Source organism: Chrysemys picta, chromosome 4, assembly GCF_011386835.1.
Source record: "Chrysemys picta bellii isolate R12L10 chromosome 4, ASM1138683v2, whole genome shotgun sequence".
NCBI lineage: Eukaryota > Metazoa > Chordata > Testudines > Emydidae > Chrysemys > Chrysemys picta.
The window spans coordinates 54,978,127-55,001,738 of record NC_088794.1 but is presented as its reverse complement, the minus strand read 5'-3'; the positions used below and the strand labels follow the sequence as shown (position 1 = coordinate 55,001,738).

The window sequence follows — 23,612 nt, the reverse complement described above, 5'->3', positions numbered from 1 at the left end:
AGCAGCATGTTGTACAGCAGGTGCCCACACCGGAGGGAGGAGTTCTCACAGACCACCCTCATTCCAGCCCCTACCCAGCACACACAACTCACCGAAACAGACTTTACTAGACCCTGGCCAATTTACTCCCCCATTTTACTCATTCTTACCAAGAAACACTCCTGTTTTTCTTAAATCTGATGATTCTCCCACACGCACACACCCCGCTCCGCCCAAGCTTCAAACAGTGACTACATACAGCAGCAGCTTAGATTTACCATTGCAGGCTCCCTTCCCTGTTGCATCTCCATTCACTCGGCTCTCTCTCACAGCTTCCCCAGATGCTCACAACCTGCATTTGCGGATACAATTCTCAGCCTGGGAGACTTGAAGGGATTTCATAAATACACAGACACCACAACCCCTCCCATCAGCTCAGCACTGGAGGCAGACACAGCCTGTGGGGTTGCCTCGTTGTTCAAACTCTCAGAGCACGCCCAAGCTTCAGCCCATGTTGCTCTGTACTGTATCTGACAATACGAGCATTTTTTTTTTTTTAAAACAGATCTCGACAAGCAGGAGGTGAAGACAGCCAGAGCAACCCTCTGACTAGAGACGTAGGTGCACAGCAGCAGGGCTCTTTATAACCCACTTCACCGTCTTACAACGTTAAAACGTACAAAGGAAAACAAATAAAACAAAGCCACAGTGGTACCCAGAGCCGACTTCCCATCCGCAGGATCTCGCTGGAAGCTCCTCAGTGGCTCACAGGACCCTCCCCTTCAGCGGAGGCAGGCAAAGTGAACTCAGCCCAGCAAAGATGCAGGCAGGTCCCCATGCAGCGAAGGAGCCCTTCCCTCGGCCAGGAAGAGCACTTGCCACTATCCCAGTTGGCAGGGATGCCCCAAGCATGCAGCCCCTTGGCAAGCGACCAGTAGAGCCGTGGCTCTGACATGCCCTTTAGAACCCAGAACCGACTGCCTGCCTGCTTCCATCACAGCAGCCACCTGCACGGACAGGCCCCTTTGCTCTCCTTCCCCAGCCCTCCCTGGCTCCCAGTCCATGCTAGCTGTTAAATTCATACCAGCCAGAAACTGCAGCTAGCAAATCCAGCCCCTCGACACACCCAGCACCACCCACTCACAGGGAAAGATCTGGCACACCACAGATCCTCAGGACTGGCTGCCGGATGCTCTCCCCACAACAGCTTCCCTTCAGGGGGGTCTAGCATTCATCCAAATCAGTGGAGGAGCTGGAGAAGCAGAGGAATTTTCTAACTTCTCCCCAACTATATGCTCTGAAAGCTCAGACACCGGTCACCAAGGCCAATGGGGTCAAACAGACCACGCCGGACCCTTTAGGAAGCCAGTCACGACACCTGGGCTAACTCCCAACTTACCTAGGAGAAGAGAGGCCTAGCAGGCCAAGGGAGGAGGCAGCGAGTGACAACTGGGTCCCAGTTACCTCTGTGGGGCTAGGTGGGGCAGGACCATGGCAGGGGAAGCAGGAAAAACAGGGTATGGAGGGGAAGCTGCTAGAGGAAACGGCGGTGGGACTAGACTAAGCTCCACAGGCAGCAACTACCTTTTTCTTGTGTGTTTGCACAGCACCTAGCACAGCAGAGCCCTGGCCCGTGACTGGGACCCCGGGTACTATCAGTAATATGAGAAAGAGACCAAGAGAAGGAAGTGGTTGGACAGAGCTACCCCAGAGACCATGGAGGAGCCCTCCTAGCTCCCATGTTTAAATGGAACGTTCCACTTGCCCAAGCCAGAGAGCGAGCCACACAGGGAGGCTAGGGGAAGGGCGCTGCTGGAGAACAAGGAGCTGGTGCCAGGGGAGCGAGGCTACTGGGCGTAGCAGAGGGACAGGCTGCCTGGCAGCCGCAACAGGAGGCTGTCCAAAGGGAAGCAGTAAGCCACAGAGGTGCTGGAACTAGGGGTGCTGCTGCACCCTCTGGCTTGAAGTGGTTTCCATCATATCCAGGATTTACAGTTTGGTTCAATGGTTCTCAGCACCTCCACTGTACAAATTGTTCCAGCGCCCCTGGTAAGCCAAGAGCCAGCAGCAGAGGAACGCTGACAGCTAGCAGCCCACCAGGCCAGGTGGAGGGGGTGGCCACACGGCAGGAAAGGGTGAAAAGGGTCCAAGCTACAGAAGAGCCCAGAGAAGCAGCTGAGCAGGGAGCTGGCGTCTGGAGCCCTGGGCACCAGGAGGTTGCGGGAAGCAGCCAGCGGGAATGTCTCATGTGAGCTAGCCCAGGAGGGACCGGGGGAACAGACTCAGATCAGCCTCTTTACTAAGATATTGGTACCACCAAGGAACCTACTGTTCCTGGAAATTCAGGCCACCAGAGTTCAACCTTTTAAAGGAGGCCTTATCCAAACCAATGCAGGACAGCAGTGCCTAGGGCCACAGTATTCTGTGCATTGCTCAGGCAGAAGGATGGCCTAGTGGTTAGGATGCTCGTCTGGGACTTGAGACCCAGGTTAGATTCTCTGCTCTGCCACAAACGTCCTGTGTGCCCTTCGTGGCCTTACCCTCTCCGTGGCTCAGTTCCCCACCTGTAAAGTGGGAATAACACCACGGCCCCCCACACAGATGTGCTGGGCGGATAAATACAGTGAAGGCTGCAAGCTGCTCAGATACTATGGTAACAGGGGGCAGATAAGCATCTCCGTTAGAGAAAAGCACCTGTCAGCTCATTCTGTAGAGTCAAGGCAAAAAGCTGCATGGTACAATTAGCGCCGTTAGCCTCACCTTCCTAATCATGTGCGCTTCCTCCACCAGAGCTATTTTGGGTGGCCACGCGCTGTCTGAACGCATTCAGAGCTCTTTAGCATTCCAGAGAGCATCCAGCAGGACTCAGATACAACCGCCACCCAATGAAACCCTCAGACAGGTTTCACACTCCTCTTTGCAGCCTCATTTGTGATCAAACTTGGCATGACGAGAGCTCCATATCTATTCAGGATTTTCTGTCTCCCAGACCACTACTGTACATGCAGGCCAATGAACCCCAGAATTGGCCAGGGAGTGGGGCAGATGCTCATTATTTCAAGCAAGCTCGTTTCTCTGCCAACATAGGACCCCTATAAATTAAGGCCCAGAAGGGACTTTCTGATCATCTGGTCTGGCCACCTGCACAACACAGGCCAGAGAATTCCTCCCACGGATTCCTGCATCGAGCCTTAAATTGTGGCCGAGAGTGAGCAGAGCATTTGGAAGACATCCAATCTCAGTTTGAGGTGCCCGAGTCATGGAGAATCCATGGTTACTTGTACCAATGGTTTGTCACCCTCACTTGTTTCCAGTTTGAGTGGGTCTAGCTTCAATTTCCAGCCACTGGATCTTGGCCTCTCCACTCACAGGAGAATTGCTCCCAGATGGCAGGATTCAGGTCCCACCATGATAAGAACCCGCACACAGCAAGGTGTTACTGTGATGCCAGCAGTGTTTCAGCCAGCTACCCTCCGTTAAAGCTTAAAAGATGAAGTACCCAGGAGTCTCCTTGCCTCATGGGGACTGTGTGGACTCCTTCGATCCCCAGGACCCAGGGACTTCTCCAAGATCATATCAGTTAAAGGTTGTGTCTCTTCTATTTGTGTTGTGGTAGCACCTATGAGCCCCATTCATGGCCCAGGCCCCCTCTGTGCTAGGCGCTGTACAAACAGCAAACCCTTTAAGGTTGATATTTGATATTCAAGTTAAGATGAATGTTACCATTTTTAAAAAGAACAGGAGTACTTGTGGCACCTTAGAGACTACCAAATTTATTAGAGCATAAGCTTTCGTGGGCTACAACCCACTTCTTCGGATGCATATAGTGCATCCGAAGAAGTGGGTTGTAGCCCACGAAAGCTTATGCTCTAATAAATTTGGTAGTCTCTAAGGTGCCACAAGTACTCCTGTTCTTTTTGAGGATACAGACTAACACGGCTGCTACCCTGAAACCTACCATTTTTAAACACCAAGCATTTATCACTATGGAAACAAACAGAGAAACAGCCAAATACCCTCCCAGTTCATACAGTCTCTCAGATAACTGAACCCATCTGCAATATTGCCTTCTATGCAATATTGCCTTCTATGATGAGATAACTGGCTCTGTGGATGAGGGGAAAGCTGTGACGTGTTATTCCTTGACTTTAGCAAAGCTTTTGATACTGTCTCCCACAGTATTCTTGCCGCCAAGTTAAAGAAGTATGGGCTGGATGAATGGACTATAAGGTGGATAGAAAGCTGGCTAGATCATCGGGCTTAATGGGTAGTGATCAATGGCTCCATGTCTAGTTGGCAGCCGGTATCAAGCGGAGTGCCCCAAGGGTCGGTCCTGGGGCCGGTTTTATTCAATATAATTAATAATAATAATAATAATTATTATAATTAATGGAGATATCCCATCTCCTAGAACTGGAAGGGACCTTGAAAGGTCATCGAGTCCAGGCCCTTGCCTTCACTAGCAAGACAAAGTACTGATTTGGCCCCAGATCCCTAAGTGGCCCCCTCAAGGATTGAACTCACAACCCTGGGTTTAGCAGGCCAATGCTCAAACCACTGAGCTATCCCACTCCCCTTATCTTCATTAACGATCTGGAGGATGGCGTGGACTGCACCCTCAGCAAGTCTGCAGATGACACTAAACCGGGAGAAGTGGTAGATACGCTGAAGGGTAGGGATAGGATACAGAGGAACCTAGACAAATTACAGGATTGGGCCAAAAGAAATCTGATGAGGTTCAATAAGGACAAGTGCAGAGTCCTGCACTTAGGATGGAAGAATTCCATGCACTGCTACAGACTAGGGACCAAATGGCTAGGCAGTAGTTCTGCAGAGAAGGACCCAGGGGTTACAGTGGACGAGAAGATGGATATGAGTCGACAGTGTACCCTTGTTGCCAAGAAGGCTAACAGCATTTTGGGCTGTATAAGAAGGGACATTACCAGCAGATCGAGGGACGTGATCATACCCCTCTAGTCGACATTGGGGAGGCCTCATCTGGAGTACTGTGTCCAGTTTTGGGCCCCACACTACAAGAAGGATGTGGAAAAATTGGGAAGAGTCCAGCAGAGGGCAACAAAAATGATTGGGCGGCTGGAGCATATGACTTATGAGGAGAGGCTAAGGGAACTGGGATTGTTTAGTCTGCAGAAGAGAAGAATGAGGGGGGATCTGATAGCTGCTTTCAACTACCTGAATGGGGGTTCCAAAGAGGATGGATCTAGACTATTCTCAGTGGTACCAGATGATAGAACAAGGAGCAATGGTCTCAAGTTGCAGTGGGGGAGGTTTAGGTTGGATATTAGGAAAAACTTTTTCACTAGGAGGGTAGTGAAGCACTGGAATGGGTTACCTAGGGAGGTGGTGGAATCTCCTTCTTTAGAGGTTTTTAAGGTCAGGCTTGACAAAGCCCTGGCTGGGATGATTTAGTTGGGAATTGGTCCTGCTTTGAGCAGGGGGTTGGACTAGATGACCTCCTGAGGTCCCTTCCAACCCTGATATTCTATGATTCTATGAATATCATATGCATGTCATCTTAGCTTTGCCCCATATGGATGCCCAGCTTTTAACATTGTCCAGAAACCTGCTCACACCAGCCATCACAGGTAGTTCCAATATGGGCTATGAATCCTCAAGTTATTACCCACCATACATGGCCCAGAGAGTATACTCCAGTTCACCTACTTGTCATGGGCCACAGACCCCAGCACTTCTGTCACACGCCATACTCTCAACCTGTCACAGCAACAAGCTGCTACAGTCAAGAGCCCATCTAGTTCTCCATACATGGTCCACAACAATATCCTTCTACTCATCCACCATTAGCTAAGAGACCGAATCTACCCATCCATCTTCCATTTGCCAACTGGAAACCTCAGTATACCAGCCACATTCCCCTCACATTGAGCACTGGAGACCAGCCATCCAGATACAACCACATATCCACCTTCATCCAATCCACAGACCTCAAGCCAGGCTAGCACATTACTTATTTACTATGGCGAGAAAGGTGTCAGACTACAATGGTATCACGCATGATGTAAATAGCCAGCTAGTCAATGGGTACAGAATGCGATACACGGCATTTTTAGTCCGTGACTTCCAAAGCTCGGACACAGGCGTATCCTCGTGCAACAGGTGGTGGTGGTGGATGGGGGATGTCAGAATCAAGGCTGCATGTGTAATACATTTGAGAGGTTGGATGAGCTGTGAATATTTACCTTCTCTGAACTCTCCATTCACATGGCTTAAATGCGTGGAGTTTTGGCTGGGGTTTTTCAGTGCGATGTTCCTTGAGCAACATTTTAAAGTTCATGGTGGTTTCGTCTGCTTATTCAAGAAAAGCCAGTTAGGAATTTGAGCCTTACAAGATCCTCAGCTTTGCCCCTGCCACCCCCCCATACACACACATCCCCACAACCTAGTCCCTCCAGTAAACTCTTCCTCACTTCCTGCCCTCCTTTTCCCTGCCTTGCAGAGCTCAAGAGTTCTACAGCCTCCCAGAGCTCCCCAGACTCTGCTCTTCCCACTGGATGGAGTTGGAGCCTTGGAGCAGATTCTGTCCCCTACTCCAACCACTATGCAGTGCCCTAGCAGCTCACGGGGGCTGGTACTGTGCTGCAGCTAGCCAAGGCAGAATTTCCAGACACAGCAGAGGCCACTGCTCCTCACAAGCCCCCGCGTGGGGAATATGCTAGGGGATAAGCTCAGAGCATCATGCTGTGGGGATTCAGGACTGGGCCACAGCACAGGATGGATTACTGGGGGCTGCTCTAACTTAGGCAAGGGCCATACTAGCTCATGGTACAGCCCAGAAGGCACAAAGCGACCCCTTTCCCACTCCTGCTGGACTGAACCCCCTGGAGGCATGGCACCAAATCAGACCCATGGGGCAAGGACCGTCTATTTGCTCCGTGTTTGTACAGCGCCTAGCACAATGGGATCTGGGGCCAGCACTGGGGCTCCTAGGTGCTACAATCATACAAATAATAGTTTGTGCTGATGGCTAGAGCTAGCACATTATTGACGTACTATATACAGAGAGCAGAATGTGGCCCTTCACACGGCAGCAGATGTGCTGCGCTAAGCTACACGGCAACAGTAAAACACAAAATGGTGGCTGTGCAATAGCCAAGTCATTTGATAATTAAAGTGCCGGTATTCTTAGGTGAGAGAGAGAGAGAGAGAGAGAGAGTGAGTGTGTGTGTGTGTAAAACAGATTTCAGAGTGTATGCTTGTGCCGCTCATGGCAGGGCTCTTAGAATTCAATTTATTGGCCACGTGCTGAAGAGATGCCAGGACCCACGGAGAACATGAAGTAATTGCGAATGCCAATACTTCTGATTGTTTTTTTAAGATTTAAAATTACTTTACAGAGAAAATGTAAAAAAAGAGAGAGAGGCCCAAGTAATTTCTAAGCGACAAGGCACAAAAGACACTTTGCTCAAAATTGGGTCTTTTTTAAAACACAGTGACTAAAATTAAACAAAACCAAGTTATTTCCCCCAACACAGCCTGAGAGGAATCACAAGAACAGAAAGCGAAATACTTTCTCTGTCCAAAGCTTTCAAGGTAGGAGGGGAAAGGCGACCATCTCCCTTGAACACATAAATTGACTGCCTCAGAGCATGTCTGTGGAGAGCAGGCAAGTTAAATAAGCAAAGCAAGAGTTAGTTAGAAGAGCAGTAATATGAAGAAGTCACAGGGGATTGGAGATCATCTCTGGGGCAGGGCGGTTGCTTTCCATTTGGTTTATCAATGGCTATCAACAGCAGGGCTGTGACTCAACTTTCAGTTTGTCAGGAACACTAAAGATAGAAATATCATTAGCACCTCTGTTATCATTAGCAGATCGTTGTCAGAAAGATTCAGGTGCCAGGGGATGGCAGGGCAGGAAATAGGAGAGGTAATGCCTTTTACTAAGCCAAAAAATCTGAAGGGAATCTTTTGCACTGGTAGGTAAAACAATGGCACTTCTGGGCAACCAGAGAATCTGGTTCTCAGCACCATGAAGAGCAAGAATGCATTGCTATCTAAGGTCCCCCTCACTGCAGTATCTGAGCACTTCACGGTCTTTAGCATATGTACCCTCACGCACCCCTAGGAGCAGGGCAGTGCTGTTTTACAGATGCACAGAGACTAAGTGACTTGCCCAAAGTCCCACAAGGAGTCTGTGGCAGAGAAGGGAATTGCACCAGAGTCTCCTGAGCCGCAGGCTGGCATCTTAACCACTAGGCCATCCTGCCTCTGTGCAGTAACAGCAGAGACGTCACAGGTTTCTTGGCTGCAGCAAAACAACCATTATTATAAACAAGAGGAGGGAAGGTATTTTACTACAAATGAAGAATGTGGAGAAGTCCCACCCTGGAAGACTGCACCCAGTTGGGGCACCTTGTCTTGCAGGAGGACACCTTCTGGAGGAAGTCCAGAGAAGAGCTTAGAGGTGGGAAGGGTCTGGTAATTTTTTTGATCGACTAAAGAGCCAAAGTCTCTACATTTTGGAGCAGACAAGGCCCCAGGTTGATCAGGGCAGCTGGTTCATCTTGAAATTTACGGAACACAAATTTCCAAGGAGAAGATATCAGAACTAAGCGACACCAGGGACTCCCTCACTCTTCAGCGAGTTCGCCGAGCTCAGGTGACATTTCCAGACTGACCGTCACTTGGGAGGCGAGAATGGAAGAACCCTTTCAAAGCATGGAGTTCTCTGCCGCTGCCCCCACCCCTCCAAAGCCATACAGGCAAACTGCACCTCCTCTCCAATGCTAATGACTCCTGGGGAGGGCAAGACAAGTTCTACACATGCATGGCTGACGATGGGCCCAGCTCCCTGGAAAGGTCCAGGGTCACTAGGATCAGCAGGGAAGTGGGAGCTTTATTCTCTGCACAGCTTCATTCTGAACACAAAATCACCACATTAAAAGCCAGGCATACCAGCAAGCGCCTGGAACCACCCTTTGCAGCCCAGTCAAGGAGAGAGTATTGACGACAACTGTTTTTAGGCAGATGGAACCTCTAAGACAGGGGTAGGCAACCTATGGCACGCATGCAGAAGGCGGCACACGAGCTGATTTTCAATGGCACTCACACTGCCCGGGTCCTGGCCACTGGTCCGGGGGGGCTCTGCATTTTAATTTAATTTTCAATGAAGCTTCTTAAACATGTTAAAAACCTTATTTACTTTACATACAACAATAGTTTAGTTCTATATTATAGACTTATAGAAAGAGCCCTTCTAAAAACGTTAAAATGTATTACTGGCACGCGAAACCTTAAATCAGAGTGAATAAATGAAGACTCGGCACACCACTTCTGAAAGGTTGCCGACCCCTGCTCTAGGACTTTTCCACAACCATTGTTTAATGCTGCAAGATCCACCGAGATGGAAGAAGGCAGAAAAGCAACAATCAAGATTCTGTTTAACATCACAGATGTCAGGGGCTCAGGCATCACATCCCCAGCCCTCACCCCCTCCAAGTCTTCCTTCCCAACTTCAGCTGGTCCCCATTTCACCCATCCCCTGTGCTATCCCCAGCGCCATCACACCATACTACAGAGCACAGCAGCACTATGCCGACTCTAACTGCTTATCCAGTCACACATCTTGAGGTCCAAAATGAGCTCAGCAAGAGAGGATCGTGCGTGCTGCAAAGCATCCTTCACCCTTGAGTCCCCTCCCCTCTGTCTGCAAAGCCTGGCTAGACATGAGAGTCCTTCACCTTGCAAAGCTAAGTTTGCCAACTGCATCTCAACAGGAGGGCAAGGGAAGTAATAAACACAGATGGAGAGGCAGGCATTCGAGCCCCTTTTGACTACAAGGTGTGCAATGGCAGAAGGCCATCTACTGTTCTCCATTGGGTAGACAGTTGCCTTTGCAAGGCCTGGTCTACACAAGAAAACTAGGTCAGTGTAACTGCATTGCTCAGGGCATAGTTAAGCCAACCTAAGTCTCTGTGTAGACAGTGCCAGGCTGACAGAAGAATTGGGGAGTTGGAGTACCTACAGCGATGGAAGAACCCCTGCCGCTGGATTAGGTAACATCTACACCAAAGCCCTACAGCTATGCCACTGCAACGTTTTAAGTGTAGACAAGCCCTACACCACACCCCAGCTAACAAAATACCAAGATAAGCAAGTAAGCAGACACCAGAAGGCAGCAGCCATTTGACTGCATCATGTTAGGTCGTTCTGGGGCAAAGGCTGAACTGACACAGCAACGCCCCCCACAGCTGGGGGCAGGAAATGTTAGTGACATGGACTGTGCACCCAGCCAAGAAAACTGCAAAGAACTGCACTGCCGTCAAGTCAGTCCACAGGAAGGTGACCAGTGGGCTGCCGCAAGCTGCCCCATCCAGGCAGCCTCACACACAGCACAGCTCCAGCAGGCCTCTGGAGGAGGAGCATCAAAGGAAGGTGCTGAATTCAGCCTCTAAGCACCAGCAATCACCATTGCTATTTATTCCACAACAAGGAGAATACCAGCGGCCGCTCCGCACCAGGGTTCCCCTCCACGGAACTGTGCCCATGGTAGCAACTGTGGGAAGTTTCAGGGGAAAGAAATTCTAGCAGCGACACAGCCGGAGAGAAAAGCAAGATCTGTCCGTGTGACTCTCACACTTAACACTTCCCCTCCCCGAAGGGGACAAGAACTGAAAGGGAGTGAAGGCAGCTCATTGGAGATGGTACCAAAAACAACTTCACAGCATCGCACACTTGGGGGGGGGGGGGGGGGAGAAATCAAAATCCACCAAGGCGACAAGATATTCAGCATCACCACAGCTACATCATCTCCTACAAGGTAGCCGACCAAAAAAACCAGCAGTAGCGTGTGCAGGGACCAGGAAGAGAAGGCCGTGCAGGGCCCGAGAGGAGTGCAAAGAAATCTTTGGAAGATACACAAAGACAAGTGCTCCAGGAAAGCAGCAAGGAGAAGAGAGGGTGGCTAGGGAGAGCCAAGAGCCTCCAGCCTCACCCATCGCCGGTGCTAGGGCAATTAGGACAGGGTGGATTGAGGCAGCTCTTGGAATGGTCCTGCCCCAGTGAAGGAGCATTGGGGCCAGAAAGGGACAAGTGATGCCCTGTGCTTCCCGCCCCTCCTTGCTGATGGATGTTGCCGTTCCCCGCGCTGTCTACTCCTCGAACGTGGCACTGGCTAGCAGGCTCTTCCCAGACTGAAGACAAGGGGAGGGCTAGCTACTCTCCCCACCTGAAGGTCTAGCACACCCAAGCATGGACCCTTTTCTGAAGCAAGCCACTTGTCTCATGCCACCATGGTGCCCCACAACCAGGCTGCCTGCAGTGTGTGATGCCTTCTCCATCCCTCCAGGGAAGCCCTAACCCAGGCAGAGGTGGTGTGGAGTTGGACCAGCACCATGCTAAGAGGGACACAAATCAGTCCCCAGGGGGAGAGGGTGAAGATGGAGTTGGACCTGCGCCACTAGATCTTAACACACTCGGAAGGGATTAACCCATTGAAATCCTCAGCTCTCAGCTGGCTTTCTGCAACCTAGAACAGTGGCTGTCAACCACTCCAGATGACTGTCCCCCTGTCAGGGGTCTGATTTGTCTTGCGTACCCCTCAAGTTTCACCTCACTTAAAAACAACTTGCTCACAAAAATCAGACATACAAATGCAAAAGTGTAACAGCCACTAGTACTGAAAAATTGCTTCCTTTCTCATTTTTACCATATAAGTATAAAATAAATCCACTGGAATATAAATATTGTGCTTACATTTCAGTGTATCGTACATAGAGCAGTATAAACAAGTCGTTATCTGTATGAAATTTCAGTTTGTACTGACTTCACTAGTGCTTTTTATGGAGCCTGTTGTAAAACTAGGCAAATCTCTCGATGAGCTGATGTACCCCCAGAAGACCTCTGCATACCCCCAGGGGTACACATATCCCTGGCTGAGAACCACTGACCCGAACTGCTCAGGAAAAGCAAAATCAGCAGGCGGCTTGAACCAGCCGCAGCCAAGAAAGCTTGGGTGCCTTTTCTGACTCTTCACAGGGGAGAGAAGCAGCAGGAGGTACTAAACACCGAGCTCTCACAGATGCAAGGTACCTGGTTCTAGAGAAGATTGATGGATTATTTGGATTGTCAGCTCTTTGGAGCAGGGGTTGTCTTTCATCTGTGCCTGTACAGCGCCTCGCACAAGGGGGGCCGGTGTCCATGCCTGGGACTCTGAGGCCTTATGGCAACAGCAATAAGAAGAATGGGGAGTCAGACTAGGGCATGGTTTGGAAATTCGGGGAGCCCCAGGGGAGCTCTAGCGATGCTCATTCCCCAGCAATACTACAAGCACTTTCCCTGATTTATGTACGAAGAGGCCAGACAAGGGGATGCTGTTCCATGATGGAGAAAACTAACACACAGGTAGGAATTTGTTTCTGTGCCCACACAGCAGATGGGATCTGACTAGCAACCTCCGGACAGGAAAAGCCACCGACTGCCAAGACTCGCTGATGGGGCAGAGCGGGCTCAAAGCAGGAGCTAAGGCTCAATGCATCTGATGCCCAAACCAGTCCCCGTGGCCATGAAGAGATCTCCTCTTTAAGAGAGAGTCTCTCTCGGATTTGTTACAGAAATCCCATGGGCATAGCAGGGACGTCAATGCCCCAGCAGATCAGATTTGTCCCATCCCAGCATATTAGCCATGTCTTGAGTTATGCTTGGCGGGGGGAGAGGGGAGGCTTTGCTCACTTCAAGCCAGGAATGAAAGCAGAGCCATCCCGCAGCACAGCACCAGGCTGGCTGGCGGCAGTTCTGAACAGAGGTCAGCTTCTCTTACAGAGCCACGCAACGTGAGCCCTGCCAAGGCGATTGACCCTTTCCATCATGGGAAACTGGAGCACAGAATCCCAGCAGCAGCCTCCCCTCCTCCCCAACCACACCACGCAGCAGAGGGCTTGCTATTTCAGGACATCAGACAGAGGCTCAGAGCACAAGATCACCTCCCCCAGAGAGAGCTGGGTGCACAGTTTGGCATTTCCTGCCCTGAAATTGCACTCACCTGGGGGTGGCCAAGCGCTCCACCAATGCAGCAATCAACGTCACACAGCGGCTCTCGCTCGGGGAAGCCACTTCCCAACCACCCACTACAGGGGCACAGAGCATTACACAGCAGCACTTGGTGTAGCCTCACTACCACAGTCAGCTAGAGGCTTTGGCAGCACCCCATGGCCTGCGGATGAGAGCACATGAGCCAGCCCTGCTCTCGCAACTTGTCATCACACCCATGACCTGCCATAGCACATGCCCATCAGCCTGCCTGCGTTGGGCAGATGACAGGGGCCCGTCCAACTACCACGCTCAACACAAAGCGCCCCTGGCTGGAGCTGGCCTGCATGTGGCAGGATTAATAACAGCACCGTTGTAATGATGAATACATTGCAGATGGTGAGGTGTTCAGATACCATGTCCCCCATCACCATAAATATGATGGATTAGATAGTGAGAGAGGTGTATGACGAGGGGAGGAGGATGGAAAAATAGAACTGGTCGACACACAACATTGCACTGAAATAACAAGTGTGAATGAAAACCCATTTCGCTATTTCTGTGTATAGTCTCCCAGGCACTAGTTAAACCAACATTAGAGAGTACACACAACAGCTTGCACCTGTTTGGCTCAAACTACATTTTAAACCTGTTTTTGTTCTACCAATGCAACCTCTGTGTTCAGACAAGGCCTACATTCTCTGTAGCTACTTTAATTCCACGAATACCCACACAGCTCGCACCAAAATAACTCCATCGGTTTTAAACTCACACTGTTAGTCATTTCAGCGCAAGCCTGTGTGCGCAGCAGCCCTCAGACCATTTAAACCCTGATTCTGTTAACACATTTAGCTCAAACACTTGAAAGAAAAGCTCTGCTGAGGATTCAACATGCTGCCCCTTCAATTAATGGCTCAGAGATTTCCCAATCCATGTTTGCAAGTTATCTGAGGTGGCAGGGCAGAGAAGATCAGATATTCCCAAGTAGAAAACCCCCTTTCTTTTAGAAGACAAGATTTTAGGCTCTCTGTGTGCTGAAGAATCTAATATTTCTTCCCTGGAGAAGATTAAACCAGAACTTTACCGGGGTAAATTGTGCCAGACGAGGACAGTGGCACCAGACATTTGTTCATAACTTTTTAATTATAAATCATATAATCATAATTGTCATTGCCTCCTGCCCCATCTCCAACAGCTGCAGTATCTGCATCAAAGTTTCCGTGCACTTGGCACCTGGGTTAAGTGGCCTTAAAACAGGGTCACAGGCTCCAGGGCTCGATCTCTGTTCCTCTCCTCCCAAAATTCCCACCTCTTCAGCTGGACATTGGCAAGGAAGCCAGTCTCTTTTGCAATATGCCGTGGTGACATGAGCCACCAGGGACCTTATGACCCACAGATCCACCCCCGCCCCCCAGGACTAATCCTCGCTTCCTCAGCTTCCCCCACACACAGCCATTGTGTACTCAGGCACATCCATGCTCCTCCAGGGCGCTGTACTAGCAAGGGGCCAGGAGGTTCACTGAAACCCAGGCTTCTGACAGACAGCAGAAGGACAAAGCCTGAGAACAGACACACCAAGGCACCCCTGTTCCCTCCTCCCCCAGTAGACAGAGGCAAATATCCCAACAAGGGACCAAGGGCAGACACTTTCTCCAGACCTCTTCTGAGACTATCCTGTCTGATCTCTGTGACAAAACAGGATCAGCAGCCTGGTTCTCAGGAACAAGTAAAGCAAGACACGTTCAGTCGACAAGTGCAGCAGCAGGAGCCACAGTCTGATCACAGAGGAAACACACAGCTTAGCCTGTATAGAACCGAGACCTGGCTGGACAACACCACCAGTACAGGGCCAGAGCAGCTCAGGCCAGGGGCTGCTCAGCGAGATGAGGAGATGATATGGCCTCATTTAACATCACACGGAGGCACCCCACCAAGGGGGTAGAGCCATCAGAGCCCACACGCCTGCTAAGTGAGTGGTAATCAGACCACTCCAAGAAGTTCACTGGCTTCCTTAGCAGAACAATGACAGCTGCTGTCCAGCCTGGCACTGGAGTCTCTGACATTAGTCAGCTTGAGAGGCTCCAATAATACCCATGCAGATAACAAGATCTCATGTCAGTCATGAAAACCTTAAAGTTCTCTCACGTGGTCTTTGGTGCCACCTTAGACTTGATGTCCAGCCTAAGCAGACACATCTCCACCTCCTCAACTTCCTCCCCTCTGGAAAGTGGGACAACTGGGACGGTCTTCACTAAAGATGTCCTCTTAGCAAATTTCAGTCAACTACCATCCACACCTTGATAAACTAGCCCCAAACACTCTGAGATAAGGAGCGGGGACAGGAGATGAGCACTAATGGCATAGAATCCAGAGCAAATCCAACTGACTACAACACAGAGCGTTCCTATAACCCCGTCACAGTGAAACCTTCACCAGCACTGGGTGCATCTTACTGTCATTCACACCCACGCTGCATAGGCATAAACCACCACCAGAATCAGGTGTAAGTGACACAAGGCAGTGGAAAAATCAGGCCTATCCGTGTCTGCAATTTGCCAAGCCAGCTGTTCCAGAACTCACTATCTCTACTTCATGGAAGAGATTTACTCTATCCAGGGCAGAGTGAGCTGCTGGTGGCAGGGGCATAAGGCAACCTTGTCAGAGCTGGGGAGAGAAGACCTAGCAGACATCCTGAAAGCAACTGAAGCCCAAACCCCACCCGTGAAATCCATAACTGAGAGAAGTCCAGTGACAAGTCCCAAGATCATTGCCCTTGAACATGGCAACTGACCAGCCCGCTGGAACAAAGCAGTCCAGCCTCTGCTCCAGAATCCTTCTCTTGGTGCAAACCATCTTTTCAGCTTCCTGCCTTGAACTGTCCCTTTAAAAGACCCATTATTGAGAAAGAGGTGGCAGCTCAGTGATACCTGGTCTCTACCAATACTCTAGCCCCCTCCCAATTTAGACTCAAAAACAGAATAAGGTACGTACAGAAGCAGGTCAGATAGGAGACATCCAAAAGCTGAAAATCTCCCAGGATTGTTGGATCTGTTGCTAACAGACACCATTGACCATGAAGCCCCAAGGGCTCACCTACAGGGATGAGTGGAGTTATGGTAATCTGGCTTCACTCATTCTTCTCAAATAAAGCCCAAAGAATTGAGAGAGGCATCCACAGCAAGCCCGCCGGGTTCCTAGCCCTACTGTCACTAGGAGACACTAAGGGCTTTGATGGCGGATCACCTCTGTCTACTATGGTATTCTTACAGCTTCCTCGGAAGCATCTGGCATGGGTCACTGCTAGAGATGGGACTTTGGACAAGATGGACCTTGGGTCTGTTCCAGAATGGCAATGCCTCTGTTCCTACACAGATGTCACTGGCTCTCTGTTTCATTTCCATCAAATGCCAACAATGCCCCAATGGAGATGCCCCAGTGCCCGAGGAGACATGGGTTAAAAGCACCCAAATCAAGTCTAAGGGACAGTGCCCCTTTAAAAGTCACACTGCCATCTGAAAGCAGTTCACCTCCATGGTTTCATGTTGTATTTAATACCACCTGGGAGAGGGTGGGGAATAATTTTTTCTCTTCTAGTCCTGTCTTACCGTGTGCCTTCGCCATCACTGTGTGTCCAGTCAGTTTCACCCTAGTGTCTGTGCAGCTAGCCTGGATCCCTGTTTGCCTGTGGGAGCATTTCACACAGCAACATGGGAGAGAACCCACTTGAATTCAGTACAGAAAAAGAGGGTGGAAAAAGCCACCAAAACTAGTAAGAAAATTCAGGGCCAGATGGAGCCCTCAGACCACTGCTCACTCACTGCGGAGAGGGGCTGTATTCCCTCGAGGCTCTAGTCAGCAGGAAGGGGGCACGATGAGGACATGACAGGACACCCCAGTGCAGAAACCACTGAAGCAGTGTGCCCCCCAGAGAAACGCCCCCCGCAGGGAAAGTGTACCCCCCGGCTCTGAGACCCCCCCAGGACAGTGTGCCCTCCCCCCAACAGAAAGCCCCCCACAGCAGTGTGCGCCCCGACAGGAGGGGCCCGCTCAGAGATCCCTGGAGCACTGAGCCCTCCCCAAGAGAAAGGGTCCCCCAGTACAGTCTGCCCCCCCGGATAAGAGGGGGCCCTGACTCAGAGACGCCCGGAGCAGCGTGCCCCCCGAGAGAAAAGGCCCACCGGGCAGTCTGCCCCCCCAATAAGAGGGGGCCCCCGGCTCAGTGCCGCCCACCCGAGAGAAGGGGGACCCCGGTCGCGAGCACTCACCGGCTCCAGAAGATGCGGCGGACGCAAGAGCCAGCTGAGCAGCTCCCCGCCTGACTCCGCATCGCCGCAGCGCCGGCCGACCGACCGAGCCCCGCCTCCGGCCCCAGCCCCGCCCCCTCCGCCTCTAGCCACGCCCCCGTCTGACTACACGCTCGGCTTACACCGCGCCCTGCTCCCCTAAGCCCCGCCCCCTGCATCTTATCAGCGCATAGCCCCACCCCTATCCCACCCTCCCTGCCTTCTGGGTCCCATAGCCCCTTTCTATACTAACCCCCCTCCTTGAAACCACAGGGCCCTGCAGCACTGGGGGATAGCTCCCTCCCAGCCTACAAGCCCCAGCCCGAGGACTTGTCCCAACTGCACCTCAGTCAGGGAAGGGCAGGCCCTGTTCCACTCCTGTTAACAAGCCTTATGTCCCATGTGGCCATCCCCTTTGTGACCCTCCATTCCTCTCTCCAGGGGCAGGGTGATGGACTGTGGACCCAACCTGTTGGTGATTTTTTAAAATTCATATTTAAAAACGCAGACAGTATCTCCTGATTTCTCAGCACCCCCCACTTCCCTACCAGCTAGTAAGCTGGGGCTGTGGGGGATGGCAGCCCCACGGAGAGGGGCAGGCAAAGTCCAGGGCAGGCAAAGTCCAGAGGAGGAGTGGTGCCCTACTTCCCCTTTGCAAGGGCCAGTGTGGGGGACCAAGAGCTCCACCAGAAGTCTAAGTGAGAGCTTGAGTTTTGCCCCTCCCCAGGAGGGGACAGCGAAAGAAGCAAAGACCCTATCTGTTCCCTTCCAAGGGAAGGAAGCATGAAGGCCAGAGGTGACCAATGGCCCATACAGTCTCCACCACACCCAGGGCAGATGAGAGCCATTGAGGGGGCTGATAAGGTGGGTGTTTCCCCTCTCTGTACTGCACTCTTCACCCGCTAAAGGGAAGCCTGGCTGAATGTGCAGCCTGCTGGGTCATTTCAATCCTCCTCCCAGTGCATGTGGCATGACCCCAGGAAGGGGAGCACCACCAGCTGCACAGCAGCATATTAGCTTTTTAGGGATGGAAGATCAGGCCATCAGCCACTGGTAAAATTCCCATGTCTGGGCCTAGATTGATGGGTCTGGCCTGAGCCCTTCCCCAAGTATGATACCCCAGGCTGACATGCTTGTAGGCTCCTCTCCAAGGGTCTGTCAGGGTTGAAATGTAATTTGCAAACACCCAGACACGCCCTTTCCCCGCACATTCATATTCATCCACAATATGTAACATAAATACCCCAACCAATCCCCTAGTTCTAATGTGCCATGTTTTGCTAGGGGACCAAGTAACAAGGGATACTGAATTCCCAGGAACTAGCTGTCTATTTTGGGTACTTAGCTGGCCTCCATTACCGGTAATATCTGAGCACTTCACAAACTTTAATGCATTAAAGTGTGTATTAATGTGTGGCAGGGAAGTACTGTTATTCCCATTGTTGGATGCAGTGTTGTTGTAGTCATGTCAGTCCCAGGATATTAAAAAGACAAGGAAAACCTCTTACTGGATCATTATTATGGGAATAATAGAGAGACAAGGTGGGTGAAGTAATATCTTGTATTGGATCAACTTCAGTTGGTGAGAGAGACAAACTGTTGAGCTACACAGAGCTCTGTTTCAGGAAGAGGATCTTGTCTCTCTCACCAACAGAAGCTGGTCCAATAAAATATATTACTTCACACACCTTGTCTTTCTATTATTCCCATTGTACAGTTGGGAAACACAGGGAGGCTAAATTACTTACCCAAGGTCACACAAAATCTGTGGCAGAGCAGGGAACTGAATTCAAGTCTCTCAAATTCTAGGTTAGTGCCCTACTCACCGGGCCATACTGCTTCTCTAAGCATGGCACCTCCTTCTTTCCCCAGCTCTGCTAATAGTTCCTGTTGAGTCTCTCTCTTCTTTGAAGGTAACAACATATTAGACAATCACAAAGAAACCATGCTGAGAAACAGGGGCAGAAAGAGAAATAAACGGAACACAGTGGTATATAGAGAAAGTATGGTCATTCCCCCTCCCCTTTTTACCTTATACATATCAGGACTGTCAAGTCTTCCGTTCCCTAGTTCTGCTAGAGAACTTCTTGGAGTCTCAGAGATGTGCTCCCACACTTCAGCTGGGGTGGGGCAGAGGTGTTGAATCAACTATAGCCTTTCTCCAAAATGGCCATTGGACACTGGTGTGAACAAAACCATACAACAGGATTTTAACAGTATGACTAAAATATGCCTTCCCCTCTCAGTTGCTCAGACTTCAGCCTTTTGTCTACTTTCACTAGTTCCCACTTGCCAGAGTATTCCAGGGTAGACAAGACCTGAATTTCATATGTAAGAAAAACAGCAACACAAACCTGTCACAACTTATTATTGTTATCTATTATTTGTATTACCGTAGCACTGAGGAGCCCTTGTCATGGACCAGGACTCCACTGTGTAGACAACTACCACAAGGGGATCCTGAACCTGAGAATGGTTCGGTACCACTGTAATATAAAATAAAATAGTAATAATGGCACAGTCCTAGGGCAAAAATTGTCAAAGCGCCTAAAACACTCAGAAGCGTAAAAAAAAAGTGCATTTGCAAAAGTGACTTAGACAGGTAGGACCATAAGTCTTTCTTGAAGTCAGTGGGGCTCAGGCTACTTGGTCTTTTTGAAAATGTTATCCCTAACCTTTTTTATCTTTGCCCGTCACCTTTAAAATACAAGTTTTAATAAGTTGCTCACCACAAGGTGGCACCGTTTCTTTGATCTTCACACTAAAGCTCCCAGCATTGGACTCAATCCTAAAACAAATAGCAGGGATCATGTACTATCAGCTTAAACTGTGTCTATCAGCCGGGAGCTCAAGGGCCGGGCAGGATGGTCCCGTGGGCCGGATGTGGCCCGCGGGCCATAGTTTGCCCACCTCTGCCTTATTTTCTGATGCTTACAAACTGATTGTTTGATTATTTGTTCCATTATCTTTCCAAATACCAAAGTGAAGCTGACTGGTCTATAATTCCTTGAGTTGTCCTTATTGTCCTTTTTATAGATAGGAATTATATTTGCCCTTTTCCAGTCTTCTGGGATTTCGCCTGTTCTCCACAAGTTCTCAAAGATAATTGCTAATGGCTCAGAGACCTCTTCTTCCAGTTCCTTAAGTATTCTAGGATGTATTTCATCAGGCTCTGCCAACTTGAAGACATCTAACTTCCTAAGGGCTTGTCTACACTTGAAATGCTTCACTGATGGGAGGGGTTCTCCTGTGGGCATATAATCCACCTCCCACAGGTTCATCAACAAAACAGTGGAGGCGTACACAGTGCAATGCGCCTTCTGCCAACAAAACTCTCTTGCTTTGCTGACAAAATAAAATCACCTCGACAAGAGGCGTAGAGCTTTTTGCAGCAAAGTTATATCAACAAAGTGTCAGTGTAGACACTGCACTTGGTTATGTCGCTGTAAATGGTCTCCATGAGATGTCCCACAATGTCCATCCTGACCGGTCTGGTCAGCACTTTGAACTCCGGTGCCCTGCACCCAGTACACAGGCATCCGTCCCTTTAAAGGCCTGGGAATTTTTGAAATTCCACTTCCTATTTGCTTGGCGTAAACAGCTCACATCGCCTCTTTCCTGCTGACCATGGAGGCTCCACACGGCAAACGCTCTCCCGCTTGGAGCACACCTGAGTTGTTGGATTTGCTGGCACTGTGGGGAGAGAAGGCTGTGCAGTGCCTGCTCCGCTCCTGCCTTAGGAACTTTGGTACCTACCTGCAGATTTCTCATGGCATGTTGGAGAAGGGCTAGAAATGGGACACCCATCAGTGCCATGCAAAGCTAAAGGAGCTGAGGCAGGCTTACTAGGAGGCAAGGGAGTCAAACTGTCACTCTGATGCTGCACCAAAGACCTGCTGCTTCTATTAGGAGCTGGAGGCCGTCCCTGGCAGTGGACCTCACCTCTACCACCAAGAGCCCCGTGGATACTTCAGTGGGGCTGGAGACAGCGGACAGCGGACTCAACCCAGAGGACGAAGTCGTGGACAAGAGGGTGATTTGGAGGAGGATGTGGAGCACACAGCAGAGTCGTCCAGTGATGCAGCAAGACAGGACCTCTTTTCCACTTCGGAAGGGTCTAGCCAATCCCAGCAGTGCATCTCTGGCACGCATGATGCAGGAGAGCAGAGCTCTGGTAAGTTATCTTTTTGAGTTGCTGCTGCTCGGTTATATGAGGTAGAGCTGTCCTTTGCTCTGTATATTCTAGACATGGGTGAAGGGATAGAAATGTACAAGACCTAGGTTCCCTTTAAGGTACGCGCCTGCGTGACCACAAAAGAGGCCAGCAAGGGCCATGCACTTAATTAGCAGAGCCACACAGGCGTACACTCAGGGATGTGGCCACAGGTGGGCCTGGAAGATGGCAGTGGGGTGAGATGAAGAATAGGGTGTAGGTGGGGGCAATGGGGGTGGTGATTGGGGACTTGGGGCGTGCGGGGCTGCAGCAATTCCCTCAGCCCCAGGGCTGCGGCAGGGTGAGACACCTCTCCCCTCTGAGTCCCGGGGCTGCGGAGGGGCGAGACACCTCCCCCCTCACCCGCCCAATTCCAGGGCTGCAGCAGGGAGAGATGCCTCTCTCTCCCAGGTCAGGGGCTGTGGTGGGGAGAGATGCCTCTCCCCACTCTTTCTACAGTAGAACCACTCCGGTTTAGCTGGGTTATTCAGAAGGGTAACAGGATTTGGTGCTTTGACATGTTCACACAGGTGGCCATTGCAGGAGGCTAGCCTACGGCCCTTCCCCTTGTGCCCAAGGCCCCATCCCTCCCTTTCTGCCCTCCCCCGCAGGAGCCCAGAGCACCTCCACCATGGCCCCCGGCCCCAGCACCGGGCAGCCAGGGGGCGAGACCCCAGCCCCTAGGTGTGCCAGGCAGCAGTGCTCCCAGCCCCAATGCTCCGGGCAGCACGGCCCCAGCACCAGCCGCCCTGACTCCCTCCCTGCAGGAGGAAGGCCAGCCAAGGCAGAGCACTTTGGGAACACAGGAGGTGGCCTGGCCTGGGGGTGGAGCATGGGCAGGGCCATGCTAGGCTGTTTGGGAAGGCACAGCCTACCCTTGCCAACAATACCCGCCACCCATGCATGTTCAGTATATCTAGATGCATAGGAAAAGATTCAATGTTGTCCTATTCAATTACTGACAAAGCCATGATCTGATTCCCTAGCAGAAAGTGTTATAATATAATCTTGCAAATTAGAAAACTCAGGCTTTTACAATCCACATGCTCAATGGCAGTTATCTGCATAGCTCTTGTAACACAAAATGATACAAGGCCCAGTATTGTTTTTTAGCAAAAAGTGATACATAATACATAGATTAGTGAGAATGAATACCTAGCAGGGTCACCTTCAGATGCAGCTTCTGCAGCTTGTTAATAGAAGGGTACAGAAAGCTGCTTAAGTATAACCAGCAATTTAGGTTTTTTGTTTGTACTGGTGGCACACATCCGCACATTACCTCGATATTGGTGCTGCAAATAACACAGGGAAGGAAAAAAATTAGAGGGAACACTGTACAAGACTAGCTGTATTTGCGTGTGCTTCGCATTCCCCTGTGAATCTAAGCAATGCGGTGGAACAGTGTGTTAATGCACACCGAGATTTCAATAGAATCCTCCAGAGATCTCTAACACAAACTTTCCTGGAGGTACTCACCAATCGTCTGCCAATCGTTCCTTGGCAGAGCTGCTCTGTCCCTTCCCCCATTGTAGGAAATTTCCTGTGCCAATTGGCAATCACTGGTGCAGGGACCAAAGCGGCACACAGGCGAGCATCATAGGGACCAGGTCTGCAGCCACATGCCTGCAGGAGATGCACCCTTGCCTACCCTCAAGAGTGAGATATCAGCATCAATGACCCCTGCCTGTGGAAAATGGTGGCAACATTTACAATATTGTCCCTAGTTGCTTGCAGTGATTCCCTTAAAGAAAAAAAAACTAGATCCTTTGCCCCACCCAGGGCCGGCTCCAGGCACCAGCTTGCCAAGCAGGTGCTTGGGGCAGCCACTCTGGAGAGGGGCGGCACGTCCAGCTATTCGGCAGCAATGCGGCGGACGGTCACTCCCACTCCCTCACTCCCACTTGGAGCGAAGGACCTTCCGCCGAATTGCCGCCGCAGATCACGATTGCGGCTTTTTTTTTTTTTTTCCGCTTGGGGCAGCAAAAACCCTGGGGCCGGCCCTGGCCCCACCTTGAGCACGCCCCTGGACCAAACTCACCATGTTTAGGGTGTTCGCCGAGCTGCGTGCTTGCCAAGGGACAATGAAAAACTGATTTGTATGTAAAAAGAGGTGTATTTTATTATAACGATTT

The 23,612-nt window shown here is 50.6% G+C and overlaps 1 protein-coding gene across 5 annotated transcripts in view; it reads right to left on the bottom strand.

Moving 5' to 3' along the window:
- Nucleotides 1-17,366, bottom strand: part of PPFIA4 (PTPRF interacting protein alpha 4) — a 197,099-nt gene extending 179,733 nt beyond the window's left edge. For all 5 annotated transcript variants that reach the window (XM_008174726.4, XM_065592319.1, XM_008174728.4 and 2 more), the window contains exon 1: nt 17,250-17,366. The gene's annotated coding sequence lies outside the window, so the exon portion shown is untranslated. The remainder of the gene's footprint in view (nt 1-17,249) is intronic.
- Between the last annotated feature and the right edge of the window lie 6,246 nt (nt 17,367-23,612).